The sequence below is a fragment of the Ambystoma mexicanum genome, chromosome 1q (genome assembly GCF_040938575.1).
Source record: "Ambystoma mexicanum isolate Mex_15411 chromosome 1q, UKY_AmexF1_1, whole genome shotgun sequence".
NCBI lineage: Eukaryota > Metazoa > Chordata > Amphibia > Caudata > Ambystomatidae > Ambystoma > Ambystoma mexicanum.
This window is the reverse complement of record NC_090922.1, coordinates 1,555,899,613-1,555,914,987: the sequence shown is the minus strand read 5'-3', so window position 1 is coordinate 1,555,914,987 and position 15,375 is coordinate 1,555,899,613.

Sequence of the window (15,375 nt, the reverse complement as noted above, 5' to 3'; positions counted from 1 at the left end):
GAGTATGCACAGAAAGAATACAGGGAAGAGTATGCACAGATAGAATACAGGGAAGAGTATGCGCAGATATTATACAGGGAAGAGTATGCGCAGATAGAATACAGAGAAGAGTATTCACAGAAAGAATACAGGGAAGAGTATGCACAGATAGAATACAGGGAAGAGTATGCACAGATAGAATACAGGGAAGAGTATGCACAGATAGAATACAGGGAAGAGTATGCGCAGATAGAATACAGAGAAGAGTATTCACAGAAAGAATACAGGGAAGAGTATGCGCAGATAGAATACAGGGAAGAGTATGCGCAGATAGAATACAGGGAAGAGTATGCTCAGATAGAATACAGGGAAGAGTATGTGCAGATAGAATACAGGGAAAAGTATTCACAGAAAGAATACAGGGAAGAGTATGCGCAGATAGAATACAGGGAAGAGTATGCACAGATAGAATACAGGGAAGAGTATGCACAGATAGAATACAGGGAAGAGTATGCACAGATAGAATACAGGGAAGAGTATGCGCAGATAGAATACAGAGAAGAGTATTCACAGAAAGAATACAGGGAAGAGTATGCGCAGATAGAATACAGGGAAGAGTATGCGCAGATAGAATACAGGGAAGAGTATGCTCAGATAGAATACAGGGAAGAGTATGTGCAGATAGAATACAGGGAAAAGTATTCACAGAAAGAATACAGGGAAGAGTATGCGCAGATAGAATACAGGGAAGCATACACGCAGATAGAATACAGGGGAGAGTATGCGCAGATAGAATACAGGGAAGAGTATGCGCAGATATTATACAGGGAAGAGTATGTGCAGATAGAATACAGGGAAGAGTATTCACTGAAAGAATACAGGGAAGAGTATGCATAGAATACAGGGAAGAGTATGCACAGATAGAATACAGGGAAGCATACATGCAGATAGAATACAGGGGAGAGTATGCGCAGATATAATACAGGGAAGAGTATGTGCAGGTATTATACAGGGAAGAGTATGCGCAGATAGAATACAGGGAAGAGAATGCGCAGATATTATACAGGGAAGAGTATGCGCAGATAGAATACAGGGAAGCATACACGCAGACAGAATACAGGGGAGCGTATGCGCAGATATAATACAGGGAAGAGTATGCGCAGATATTATACAGGGAAGAGTATGTGCGGATAGATTACAGGGAAGAGTATGGGCAGATAGAATACAGGGAAGAGTATGCACAGATAGAATACAGGGAAGAGTATGTGCAGATAGAATACAGGGAAGAGTATTCACAGTAAGAATACAGGGAAGAGTATGCACAGATAGAATTCAGGGAAGAGTATGCGCAGATAGAATACAGGGAAGCATACACGCAGATAGAATACAGGGGAGAGTATGCGCAGATAGAATACAGGGAAGAGTATGCTCAGATATTATATAGGGAAGAGTATGCGCAGATAGAATACAGGGAAGAGTATTCACAGAAAGAATACAGGGAAGAGTATTCACAGAAAGAATACAGGGAAGAGTATGCACAGATAGAATACAGGGAAGAATATGCACAGATAGAATACAGGGAAGAGTATTCACAGAAAGAATACAGGGGAGAGTATGCACAGATATTATACAGGGAAGAGTATGCGCAGATATTATACGGGGAAGAGTATGCTCAGATAGAATACAGGGAAGAGTATGCGCAGATATTATACAGGGAAGAGTATGCGCAGATAGAATACAGGGAAGCATACGCGCAGATAGAATACAGGGAAGAGTATGCACAGATAGAATACAGGGAAGAGTATGCGCAGATAGAATACAGGGAAGAGTATACACAGATAGAATAAAGGAAGGTGTAGGGCAAATAATGGATTGTACGTGAATTGTGAATATTGAAAAGAGCATGAGTGCAGAGTGAATTCTGAAAGGAGCATGCGCGAATAGTGCATAATGGAAAGAGTACAATTTAATCTACGGAGGCCTCCGAAATTCAGAATCATTAAAACAATGGCATCAGAAAATAGACACTCAACTAAATAAGTCTTTATTTTTATTTATTTATTTGCATTTATAAAGTGCACTGACAGCCCAGGGGCATTGAGGCGCTGTTAAAGAGCGTGGCTTAGTTACATGGTACATACGTTGCTTACAATAGACTTAGTTGCATAAAGTGTTCCATGGGTAGCAATATAGGATATTTACAGATGACTTAGTTACATGAGGAGTAGCAGTGGTACAGGCAGGACATTACTATACATTGGTGCCCTGTAGAGTAGGCACTGGCAGGTTCAGATGAACCGTAGTGTTTTGATTGCTTTGCGGAAGGCTATCTGGGATGATATTCCTCTAAGGTTGGGTGGCAAGGAGTTCCACTGGGTCGTGGTGATGAATGGGAAGCTAGAGCATCCAGCCCGTGCTCTTAGGACCTTGGGCACGGTGAGTAGGTTGGTGTATGGGGTTCTGGTTGGTCTAGCTGTGGGTGGTCTGGTATTTCTTTGTGTTAGGTACTGGGGGGCTGTGTGGTAGATGCATTTGTGTGTGAGGGCAAGTGTTTTAAAGAAGTCTTTTTCTTTAATGGGAAGCCAGTGGTCTTGTTTCCTGGCAGCTGATATGTGGTCCCTTCTAGGGATGCCGATGGCAGCCCAGAGTGCATTATTTTGGCAGTTTGGAGATTTTAGAGATTTTATGTAGAGGTGCCAACCAAGAGGGCGTTGCAGTAATCAAGTCGAGCCTCAATTATGGCCCTGGCTATGGTCAGGCAGTTTGGTTAGGCAAGAAGGGTCTAGCTGCATTGAGTAGTTTAGGGTGGTATGCTGCTGAGGAAGCAACAACATTTGCCTCCCTATAGTCATGGAGAGGTTGGAGTCTAGGTAAACTCCAAGGGTTTTAACGGCCTGGGAGACTGGGATTTGGGTTTTGTCAATGGTGAAAACACTGTATTGGTTGCCGAGTTTCTTTAAGGTTTCGGACAAACCAATTAGGAGTAGTTTGGTTTTGTCTCCGATTAGGCACAGCCAGTTCTCTGCCATCCAGGTTTGGATAGTGGAATAAGCAGCGTTTAGGGTTTTAGTGTCAGACTCATAGTCAAGGATAGTGGCAGGGGGACCTGTGTGTCATCGGCATAGTTTGTATATTTGATACCTAGCGAGTCAAAGATATTGAAATGTGGCTTGGTGAAAATGTTACATAAAGTCGGAGATGTGCAAGAGCCCTGAGGTACTCCACACTGGATAATGTCAGGGTGAGTGTAGGCTTGGTCTGAGAAAACTCTCCTGGCTTTACCTTGGAGGAAAGAGGTGATCCAAGCTGTGGCATTGGGGGAGAAGTGTGCAGAGGATGAGAGGTGGTGGCAGAGGGATTTGTGGTCGACGAGAGCAAAGGTCGCCGATAGGTCTAGGAGGAGGAGTATGGCTGGTTTGCCAGAGTCTCTGATGTCATCCATTTGGTTCTCAAGGTCCAGTAGGGCTGTTTTGGTTCTGTGGCCTGGGCGAAAGCCTGACTGCCGGAGGGCGAGGAGGCTATTAGCTTCAAGGAACTGTTGGACTTGCATGTAAGCTGCTTTATTGAGGATCCTTGAGAGAAAGTGAACCATGGTGATGGGTCTGTAATTTCCTGGAGAGATTGGGTCAATAGTGGGTTTCTTTAGGAGAGGGTGCACCCAATCTTCCTTGAGGCAGGCTGGGACATCCCAGTGGAGAAGGTAGTTGATAAAGGCAGTGAGGAAGGGGGCAAGGTTGGAGTCGCAGTTTTTGATAAGAGGGGACGGCAAATGTCCCCTTTACAGTTGGATGGTTTAATGGTGTTCATGAGGACAATGACATCCTTTTCGTTGACTTCCTTAAAAGAGAATAGGGATGTGTCACTGGAATTGTGGGTTGGGAGGTATTGCACTGGGTGATTCAGTGACTGTTGATTAGCTTGTATTTTGCTGTGCAGGGTGTCCAGTTTGCGGAGCATGGTAGATTGGATTCTGTTGCACCAGGCTTCATCTTTAGTCTTGGCCTGTGGGGGTGGCGGGGTGATTCTAGTTCATTGAAGATGGAGAAGATCTCCTTGGTGTCTGATTTGGCTTTCGCTATTCTGGTGTTGAAGAAGATGGCTTTGGCTTTGATCATTGCTAGTTTGTAGTCTTTCGCGATTTTGCTAGACCCCCATTTGGGGGAGTCACAGTGATTGGTTTTCCAGATTGAAAGTGCATCCCTTTTTTTGGTGTGTAGCTCGAGAAGCTCAGGGGTGAACCAGGTGTTAATGTGTTTGGTGCGTTTGGCTTTCCTTGAGGTGAGTGGGGCAATGGTGTCGACTGCTTGGGTGATGATGGTGTTGAATGTTAGTGCTAGCGTTTCTGGGTCTTTGGAGAAGGGTGGCCTGAAGGCCGGCACTAAAGGTGAGGTAGGAGCCTTTCTTTAGTGAGCTGATGGGAGCTCCTCATGAGAGCAGGGGAGGGGTGTCTCTGACTGGTGTGCAGTCTTAGCAGTTGTGAGATCGAATAGGTTGACATGGTGGTCAGTCCAAGGAAGGGGTGTGTTCGCCTTGATGGTGAGAGGGCAGTTGTGGTGCGCTATCCAATCGAGGGTACGGCCCTTGATGTGGGTGGGGTCAGTGATAGCCTGTTGGAATCCTACGGTTCTCTGAGCTTTGTGGAGTGAGTTGGCTGAGGTGTCTTTGGGGTTATTATGGCCAAGGTTGAGTTCTCCTTGGAGGATGGCCTTTGTGGATTTTTTAGATTGTCGGAGAGGAGGTGCGTCAGGGATGCCTGGAAGTCAGTTACGATTCCAGGGGGGGCAGTATACAATATGGAGGGTGATGGTGCAGTTAGGAGAGGGGTTCAGTTTGAGGAGTAGATAGTCACTGTTGATTTCAATTGTCCTGTCCACTTTTCTAATGGGGATGGCTTCTTTCGCTATGAGGGCGACCGCGTCCCTTTTCAGGTGTGAGCTATCCTGTCTGAATATGGTGTAGCCTGCAGGGAGTGCTTGGGATAGTGCCGCCTGATGCTTCATGGAGCCCGGTTTCGCTGATTACGAGGAGATCAAGATTATGTGAGGTAATCACATCTTGAATGTCCAAGACGTGTTCAGGGAGAGACCGTGCATTGATGAGGGCACAGCTGAGTGGTGGAGGTTGAAACTTACTTAAGTTGGTGGGGTGAGGTGCAATATGAAGTGGCGGCCTGGTAGGGAGGAGTTGAGGCTTAGTGGGGGTAGCGTGAGGTGTCATTACAGGGTGTGGTGACATGGGAGTGCATAGAGGGGCTGGCCTGTTAGCAGTGTGGTAGGGAGGAGTTGAGGCTTAGTGGGGGTCCCGTGAGGTGTGATTGCAGGGTGTGGTGACATGGGAGTGCATAGAGGGGCTGGCCTGTTAGCAGTGTGGTAAGGAGGAGTTGAGGCTTAGTGGGGCCAGCGTGAGGTGTGATTGCAGGGTGTGGTGACATGGGAGTGCATAGAGGGGCTGGCCTGTTAGCAGTGTGGAAGGGAGGAGTTGAGGCTTAGTGGGGGTAAAGTGAGGTGTGATTGCAGGGTGCGGTGACATGGGGGTGCATAGAGGGGCTGGCCTGTTAGCAGTGTGGTAGGGAGGAGTTGAGGCTTAGTGGTGGTCGCGTGAGGTGTGATTGCAGGGTGTGGTGACAATGGAGTGCATAGAGGGGCTGGACTGTTAGCAGTGTGGTATCGAGGAGTTGAGGCTTAGTGGGGGTAGCGTGAGGTGTGACTGCAGTGTGTGGTGACATGGGAGTGCATAGAGGGGATGGCCTGTTAGCAGTGTGGTAGGGAGGAGTTGAGGCTTAGTGGGGGTAGCGTGAGGTGTGATTGCAGGGTGTGGTGATATGGGAGTGCATAGAGGGGCTGGCCTGTTAGGAGTGTGGTAGGGAGGAGTTGAGGCTTAGTGGGGGCAGCGTGAGGTGTGATTGCAGGGTGTGGTGACATGGGAGTGCATAGAGGGCCTGGCCTGTTAGCAGTGTGGTAGGGAGGAGTTGAGGCTTAGTGGGGGTAGCGTGAGGTGTGATTGCAGGGTGTGGTGACATGGGAGTGCATAGAGGGGCTGGCCTGTTAGCAGTGTGGTAGGGAGGAGTTGAGGCTTAGTGGGGGTAGCGTGAGGTGTGACTGCAGGGTGTGGTGACATGGGAGTGCATAGAGGGGCTGGCCTGTTAGCAGTGTGGTATCGAGGAGTTGAGGCTTAGTGGGGGTAGCGTGAGGTGTGATTGCAGGGTGTGGTGACATGGGAGTGCATAGAGGGGCTGGCCTGTTAGCAGTGTGGTATCGAGGAGTTGAGGCTTAGTGGGGGTAGCGTGAGGTGTGATTGCAGGGTGTAGTTTAGTTTAGTTTATTATTTGTATTGCGCTCCAGACACGAGGGTATTCAGGCGCAAGGCATAAGGATATTCAAAGCTTGGTTATAACATGTAAAATACAATTATGTGCAAGTGCCGCTTGGTTACATGTTGGCACAATGAAGTTACGATATATACAGGCGGGTACATTGATGGCATGCATAGTTTTACACAGTGGTTGGTGCATGCGGTGTAGAGAGAGGTGCCGGGCAAAGTCAGCAAGGTATATGCCTAGATGTCTGCATCTTTGAGCCAACTAGTGATGCTTTGACGGAACTTGTGATAGGATTGATTGATTCTTAGAGGGGAAGGTAGTGAGTTCCATAGGAGTGCTGCCTTGACCTGGAAGCTGCTGCCTCCTATTTTGACATGTTTGTATCTGGGGATCCAGAGGTAGTTGGTGTTGGCGAGTCTGGTGATTCTTGTGGTAGGCTTCAAAGTGAATCTGTCGGATAGGTAGCGTGGTGCTGCATTGTTAAAGCATTTGTGCATGAGGGAGGCAGTTTTTAGTTTTATTTTGTCGTGAGTGGAGAGCCAGTTGTTGGCTCTTCTGGTGTTAGAGATATGTTCTCTCTTGGTGATTCCTAGGGCTGCTCTTAGCGCATTATTTTGTAGGAGTTGGATTTTTTTGATGGTTTGTTTATTGGCTCCTATGTATAGCGCGTTGCAGTAGTCCAGCCTGGATAAGATGAGGGCTCTGGCTAGGGTGATGCAACTGTCCTGAGACAGGAAGGCCTTGCCTGCTCTGATCAACTTGCATGTGTATGCTGTGGCCGAGGCCAAGGCATTGACCTGCTTGCTGAGGGAGAGAGTGGAGTCCAGATAGAAACCCAGTGTTTTGACCTCCTTGGCGACAGTAATAATATTATTGTCTATGTTGAATGCTGAGTATTCGGGGCTGAGTTTTTTGAGGGTCGAGGGGGTGCCCAGGATGATGATCTCTGTTTTGTCATCATTCAGGCATAGACCGTGGGTGGCCATCCATGCCTGGATGATGAGATATATCCTGTTCACCAATGCCAAATCCTTGTCGTAATCACCGGTAAGCGGTAGGAGAATCTGAGTGTCATCTGCATAGTTAGTGTAGGTGACACCCAGAAGGTCCAGATTGTCGAACAGGGGCCTGGTAAAGATATTGTAGAGGGTGGGTGAGACGCAAGATCCCTGGGGCACTCCGCAAGTTATGGGGATGGGGTTGGCTGCTGCCATAGGAGAGAAGACTCTCATAGTCCTGTTGGTTAGGAATGATTGTATCCATGCAGTGGCTTCTTCGGAGAAATGAGGTGCCGAATCCAGATGGCTGCATAGGACACTGTGGTCGACCAGGTCGAAGGCAGCTGATAAATCTAGGAGCAGAAGGAGGGCTGATTTTCCTTCATCCCGGAGTTCATCTATCTGTGACTTGAGGTCTATGAGAGCTGTTTCTGTCCCATGTTGGGGCCGGAAGCCTGATTGCCTAGTTCCTAGTAGAGAGTTGGTTTCCAAGTATTTTTGGATCTGGGAGTATGCCATTTTATCTAGGATCTTTAGGAGAAACGGCACTGTAGTAATCGGGCGGTAATTAGTGGGTATTAGTGGGTCTAGGGACTGCTTTTTCAGTAGAGGAAGCACCCATGATTCTTTGAGGTTGGATGGGATGGTATTGGTGGAGAAGGATGAGTTAATAAGTTTTGTGATAAAGGGGGCCAGATCTCTGGCTGCATCCTTTAGAAGTTTAGCGGGGCATAGGTCTCCTTGACAGTTGGTGGGTTTGAGAGATAGTATGGTATTTTCTGTTTCTTTTATGGTGACTTTGGAAAACTTAAATCTGGGGTGATTGGTAGAGTTACTTGGTTGCTCTAGGTTGACGCTAATGGGTTTTTTGCCGGTGAGTGTGGCTTTTTTCTTGGCTATTTTTATTTGAAGGGTAGTGACTTTGTTGGCTAGAGCTTGCTGTATGTTGGAGCACCAGAGTTGGTCTTTGATGCAGTTGTCTGGCACCGGGATGTTGGAGCACCAGAGTTGGTCTTTGGTGCAGTTGTCTGGCACCGGGATGGGCGCTTCTAGCTCTTTTAGAATGACAAAGAGTTATTTCGTGCTAGAGTTGACTTGGGCAATTCTAGCATTGTAGGTTTCGCGTTTAGCTAGGATGATTTATTTTTTGTATAGGGCTGTGATGGAGCAGAGGTTGGCTTTGTTTTCGTCAGAAGGTTGTGCTCGCCAGGATGTCTCACAGTGCCTTTTTTGTTTGCGCAATGATTTTAGGTATCGGGGGTACCATGAATTGAGATGGGCTTTGGGTTTGCTTTGTCTAAGTTTGAGTGGTGCAATAGTGTCTAGAGATGTGGTCATGATGTGGTTAAATTCCTTAACCATGGCTTCGGGGTCCAGGTTTTCCGGGATGGCGTTGAGTGTAGGGAGGATGAGGGGTAGCAGTTTGTCACAGGTGATGTTTTTTTTTGTTCCAGGTAGGAATGGATGGCGCTAGAGGTGTGGGTGCCAAGGTAGGTTTGGCGGCAGTTAGGGTAAAGGTTATGAGGTGGTGATCTGTCCAGATCTGGGGGGATATGGAGGCTATCGTGGCGTTGCAGTTGTAGTCTGCTACCCAGTCCAAGGTTCTGCCTTTGTTGTGTGAGGCGGTGAGCACTCTTTGGGTAAATCCTTGTTCCTCTAGGATACTAGCCACATTAGATGCATGTGTGTCTTTGGGGTTGTTATAACCGAAGTTCAAGTCGCCTAGTAGTAGGCCTTGAGATGAGTTTTTTAGATTATTCGAGATGATATTTGATATGTCATCTTCAAAGGTCCCAATGGGGCCTGGAGGTCTATAGACCAAGTATATTGTGAGAGTCTGGGTGTTATTTATGTTTAGTTTGGCTGTCAAGAGCTCACATGAGTTGATGACTGGGGATGGCACTAGTCTGCAAGGTAGATTGTTTCTTATTATGAGTGCAGTGCCTCCACCTCGAGTGTCGGTTCTGTCTGATCGCAGTATGGTGTATCCGTTTGGTATGGCCAGCGAGAGGGCGGGTCCTGCTGTGGCGTGTAGCCAAGATTCGGTGACTGCTAGGAAGTCTAGCTGTTCAGAGTGGATGATGTCTGCTATATCTGAAGCGTGTGCAACTAGCGATCTAGAGTTTATTAGGCCACCCATGAGGTTAGGTTTGTTTATCTTTGGAAAGGTGGGACTAGTTGTAGTTTGGGTCTTGGAGGGGGGGTTGTTGGTGGTGGTTGGATTGGGCCAGTGTTCTGTTGTTCGTTTGTTATAGGATGTGAGGGTTCTAGCTAGTGGTTCATAGAGTTTTGCAAGTCTTGAGCGGAGTCTGCTGTTCCTCTCGAGGGTATTGCAAGGTAGAGTGTTTTGTGTCTGGTGTTGCAGGTTTAATGTAGTGACATGGGAGTGCAAAGAGGGGCTGGCCTGTTAGCAGTGTGGTATCGAGGAGTTGAGGCTTAGTGGGGATAGCGTGAGGTGTGATTGCAGGGTGTGGTGACATGGGAGTGCATAGAGGGGCTGGCCTGTTAGCAGTGTGGTAGGGAGGAGTTGAGGCTTAGTGGGGGTCGTGTGAGGTGTGATTACAGGGTGTGGTGACATGGGAGTGCATAGAGGGGCTGGCCTGTTAGAAGTGTGGTAGGGAGGAGTTGAGGCTTAGTGGGGGCAGCGTGAGGTGTGATTGCAGGGTGTGGTGACATAGGAGTGCATAGAGGGGCAGGCCTGTTGGCAGTGTGGTAGGGAGGAGTTGAGGCTTAGTGGGGGCAGCGTGAGATGTGATTGCAGGGTGTGGTGACATGGGAGTGCATAGAGGAGCTGGCCTGTTAGCAGTGTGGTAGGGGGGAGTTGAGGCTTAGTGGGTGTAGCGTGAGGTGTGATTGCAGGGTGTGGTGACATGGGAATGCATAGAGGGGCTGGCCCGTTAGCAGTGTGGTATCGAGGAGTTGAGGTTTAGTGGGTGTAGCGTGAGGTGTGATTGCAGGGTGTGGTGACATGGGAATGCATAGAGGGGCTGGCCCGTTAGCAGTGTGGTAGGGAGGAGTTGAGGCTTAGTGAGGGTAGCGTGAGGTGTGCTTGCAGGGTGTGGTGACATGGGAGTGCATAGAGGGCCTGGCCTGTTAGCAGTGTGGTAGGGAGGAGTTGAGGCTTAGTGGGGCAGCGTGAGGTGTGATTGCAGGGTGTGGTGACATGGGAGTGCATAGAGGGGCTGGCCTGTTAGCAGTGTGGAAGGGAGGAGTTGAGGCTTAGTGGGGGTAGCATGAGGTGTGATTGCAGAGTGTGGTGACATGGGAGTGCATAGAGGGGCTGGCCTGTTAGCAGTGTGGTAGGGAGGAGTTGAGGCTTAGTGGGGGTAGCGTGAGGTGTGATTGCAGGGTGTGGTGACATGGGAGTGCATAGAGGGGCTGGCCTGTTAGCAGTGTGGTAGGGAGGAGTTGAGGCTTAGTGGGGGTAGCGTGAGGTGTGATTGCAGGGTGTGGTGACATAGGAGTGCATAGAGGGGCTGGCCTGTTAGCAGTGTGGTAGGGAGGAGTTGAGGCTTAGTGGGGGCAGCGTGAGGTGTGATTGCAGGGTGTGGTGACAAGGGAGTGCAAAGAGGGGCTGGCCTGTTAGCAGTGTGGTAGGGAGGAGTTGAGGCTTAGTGGGTGTAGCGTGAGGTGTGATTGCAGAGTGTGGTGATATGGGAGTGCATAGAGGGGCTGGCCTGTTAGCAGTGTGGTATCGAGGAGTTGAGGCTTAGTGGGGGTAGCATGAGGTGTGATTGCAGGGTGTGGTGACATGGGAGTGCATAGAGGGGCTGGCCTGTTAGCAGTGTGGTATCGAGGAGTTGAGGCTTAGTGGGGGTAGCGTGAGGTGTGATTGCAGGGTGTGGTGACATAGGAGTGCATAGAGGGGCTGGCCTATTAGCAGTGTGGTAGGGAGGAGTTGAGGCTTAGTGGGGGTAGCGTGAGGTGTGATTGCAGGGTGTGGTGACATGGGAGTGCATAGAGGGCTGGCCTGTTAGCAGTGTGGTAGGGGGGAGTTGAGGCTTAGTGGGTGTAGCGTGAGGTGTGTTTGCAGGGTGTGGTGACATGGGAGTGCATAGAGGGGCTGGCCTCTTAGCAGTGTGTTATCGAGGAGTTGAGGCTTAGTGGGTGTAGCGTGAGGTGTGATTGCAGGGTGTGTTGACATGGGAGTGCATAGAGGGGCTGGCCTGTTAGCAGTGTGGTATCGAGGAGTTGAGGCTTAGTGGGGGTAGCGTGAGGTGTGACAGCAGGGTGTGGTGACAATGGAGTGCATAGAGGGGCTGGCCTGTTAGCAGTGTGGTATCGAGGAGTTGAGGCTTAGTGGGGGTAGCGTGAGGTGTGATTGCAGGGTGTAGTGACATGGGAGTGCAAAGAGGGGCTGGCCTGTTAGCAGTGTGGTATCGAGGAGTTGAGGCTTAGTGGGGGTAGCGTGAGGTGTGATTGCAGGGTGTGGTGACATGGGAGTGCATACAGGGGCTGGCCTGTTAGCAGTGTGGTAGGGAGGAGTTGAGGCTTAGTGGGGGTCGCGTGAGGTGTGATTGCAGGGTGTGGTGACATGGAAGTGCATAGAGGGGCTGGCCTGTTAGCAGTGTGGTAGGGAGGAGTTGAGGCTTAGTGGGGGCAGCGTGAGGTGTGATTGCAGGGTGTGATGACATGGGAGTGCATAGAGGGGCTGGCCTGTTAGCAGTGTGGTAGGGAGGAGTTGAGGCTTAGTGGGGGTAGCATGAGGTGTGATTGCAGGGTGTGGTGACATGAGAATGCATAGAGGGGCTGGCCTGTTAGCAGTGTGGTATCGAGGAGTTGAGGCTTAGTGGGGGTAGCATGAGGTGTGATTGCAGGGTGTGGTGACATGGGAGTGCATAGAGGGGCTGACCTGTTAGCAGTGTGGTATCGAGGAGTTGAGGCTTAGTGGGGGTAGCGTGAGGTGTGATTGCAGGTTGTAGTGACATGGGAGTGCATAGAGGGGCTGGCCAGTTAGCAGTGTGGTATCGAGGAGTTGAGGCTTAGTGGGGGTAGCGTGAGGTGTGATTGCAGGTTGTAGTGACATGGGAGTGCATAGAGGGGCTGGCATGTTAGCAGTGTGGTATCGAGGAGTTGAGGCTTATTGGGGGCAGCGTGAAGTGTGATTGCAGGGTGTGGTGACATGGGAGCGCATAGAGGGGCTGGCCTGTTAGCATTGTGGTAGGGAGGAGTTGAGGCTTAGTGGGGGTAGCGTGAGGTGTGATTGCAGGGTGTGGTGACATGGGAGCGCATAGAGGGCCTGGACTGTTAGCAGTGTGGTAGGGAGGAGTTGAGGCTTAGTGGGGGTAGCATGAGGTGTGATTGCAGGGTGTGGTGACATGGGAGCGCATAGAGGGCCTGGACTGTTAGCAGTGTGGTAGGGTGGAGTTGAGGCTTAGTGGGGGTAGCGTGAGGTATGATTGCAGGGTGTGGTGACATGGGAGTGCATAGAGGGCCTGGCCTGTTAGCAGTGTGGTAGGGAGGAGTTGAGGCTTAGTGGGGGTAGCGTGAGGTGTGATTGCAGTGTGTGGTGACATGGGAGTGCATAGAGGGGCTGGCCTGTTAGCAGTGTGGTAGGGAGGAGTTGAGGCTTAGTGGGGGTAGCATGAGGTGTGATTGCAGGGTGTGGTGACATGAGAATGCATAGAGGGGCTGGCCTGTTAGCAGTGTGGTATCGAGGAGTTGAGGCTTAGTGGGGGTAGCATGAGGTGTGATTGCAGGGTGTGGTGACATGGGAGTGCATAGAGGGGCTGACCTGTTAGCAGTGTGGTATCGAGGAGTTGAGGCTTAGTGGGGGTAGCGTGAGGTGTGATTGCAGGTTGTAGTGACATGGGAGTGCATAGAGGGGCTGGCCAGTTAGCAGTGTGGTATCGAGGAGTTGAGGCTTAGTGGGGGTAGCGTGAGGTGTGATTGCAGGTTGTAGTGACATGGGAGTGCATAGAGGGGCTGGCATGTTAGCAGTGTGGTATCGAGGAGTTGAGGCTTATTGGGGGCAGCGTGAAGTGTGATTGCAGGGTGTGGTGACATGGGAGCGCATAGAGGGGCTGGCCTGTTAGCATTGTGGTAGGGAGGAGTTGAGGCTTAGTGGGGGTAGCGTGAGGTGTGATTGCAGGGTGTGGTGACATGGGAGCGCATAGAGGGCCTGGACTGTTAGCAGTGTGGTAGGGAGGAGTTGAGGCTTAGTGGGGGTAGCGTGAGGTGTGATTGCAGGGTGTGGTGACATGGGAGCGCATAGAGGGCCTGGACTGTTAGCAGTGTGGTAGGGTGGAGTTGAGGCTTAGTGGGGGTAGCGTGAGGTATGATTGCAGGGTGTGGTGACATGGGAGTGCATAGAGGGGCTGGCCTGTTAGCAGTGTGGTAGGGAGGAGTTGAGGCTTAGTGGGGGTAGCGTGAGGTGTGATTGCAGAGTGTGCTGACATGGGAGTGCATAGAGGGGCTGGCCTGTTAGCAGTGTGGTATCGAGGAGTTGAGGCTTAGTGGGGGTAGAATGAGGTGTGATTGCAGGGTGTGGTGACATGGGAGTGCATAGAGGGGCTGGCCTGTTAGCAGTGTGGTATCGAGGAGTTGAGGCTTAGTGGGGATAGCGTGAGGTGTGATTGCAGGATGTGGTGACATGGGAGTGCATAGAGGGGCTGGCCTGTTAGCAGTGTGGTAGGGAGGAGTTGAGGCTTAGTGGGGGTAGCGTGAGGTGTGATTGCAGGGTGTAGTGACATGGGAGTGCATAGAGGGCTGGCCTGTTAGCAGTGTGGTAGGGAGGAGTTGAGGCTTAGTGGGGGTAGCGTGAGGTGTGATTGCAGGGTGTGGTGACATGGGAGTGCATAGAGGGCTGGCCTGTTAGCAGTGTGGTAGGGGGGAGTTGAGGCTTAGTGGGTGTAGCGTGAGGTGTGATTGCAGGGTGTGGTGACATGGGAGTGCATAGAGGGGCAGGCCTGTTAGCAGTGTGGTAGGGAGGAGTTGAGTCTTAGTGGGGGTAGCGTGAGGTGTGACTGCAGGGTGTGGTGACATGGGAGTGCATAGAGGGGCTGGCCTGTTAGCAGTGTGGTATCGAGGAGTTGAGGCTTAGTGGGGGTAGCGTGAGGTGTGATTGCAGAGTGTAGTGACATGGGAGTGCAAAGAGGGGCTGGCCTGTTAGCAGTGTGGTATCGAGGAGTTGAGGCTTAGTGGGGGTAGCGTGAGGTGTGATTGCAGGGTGTGGTGACATGGGAGTGCATAGAGGGGCTGGCCTGTTAGCAGTGTGGTAGGGAGGAGTTGAGGCTTAGTGGGGGTCGCGTGAGGTGTGATTGCAGGGTGTGGTGACATGGGAGTGAATAGAGGGGCTGGCCTGTTAGCAGTGTGGTAGGGAGGAGTTGAGGCTTAGTGGGGGCAGCGTGAGGTTTGATTGCAGGGTGTAGTGACATGGGAGTGCAAAGAGGGGCTGGCCTGTTAGCAGTGTGGTAGGGAGGAGTTGAGGCTTAGTGGGGGTAGCATGAGGTGTGATTGCAGGGTGTGGTGACATGGGAGTGCATAGATGGGCTGGCCTGTTAGCAGTGTGGTAGGGAAGAGTTGAGGCTTAGTGGGGGTAGCGTGAGGTGTGATAGCAGGGTGTGGTGACATGGGAGTCCATAGAGGGGCTGGCCTGTTAGCAGTGTGGTATCGAGGAGTTGAGGCTTAGTGGGGGTAGCGTGAGGTGTGATTGCAGGGTGTGGTGACATAGGAGTGCATAGAGGGGCTGGCCTGTTAGCAGTGTGGTAGGGAGGAGTTGAGGCTTAGTGGGGGTAGCGTGAGGTGTGATTGCAGGGTGTGGTGACATGGGAGTGCATAGAGGGGCTGGCCTGTTAGCAGTGTGGTAGGGAGGAGTTGAGGCTTAGTGGGGGTAGCGTGAGGTGTGATTGCAGGGTGTGGTGACATGGGAGTGCATAGAGGGGCTGGCCTGTTAGCAGTGTGGTAGGAAGGAGTTGAGGCTTAGTGGGGGCAGCGTGAGGTGTGATTGCAGGGTGTGGTGACATGGGAGTGCATATAGGGGCTGGCCTGTTAGCAGTGTGGTATCGAGGAGTTGAGGCTTAGTGGGGGTAGCGTGAGGTGTGATTGCAGGGTGTGGTGACATGGGAGTGCATAGAGGGG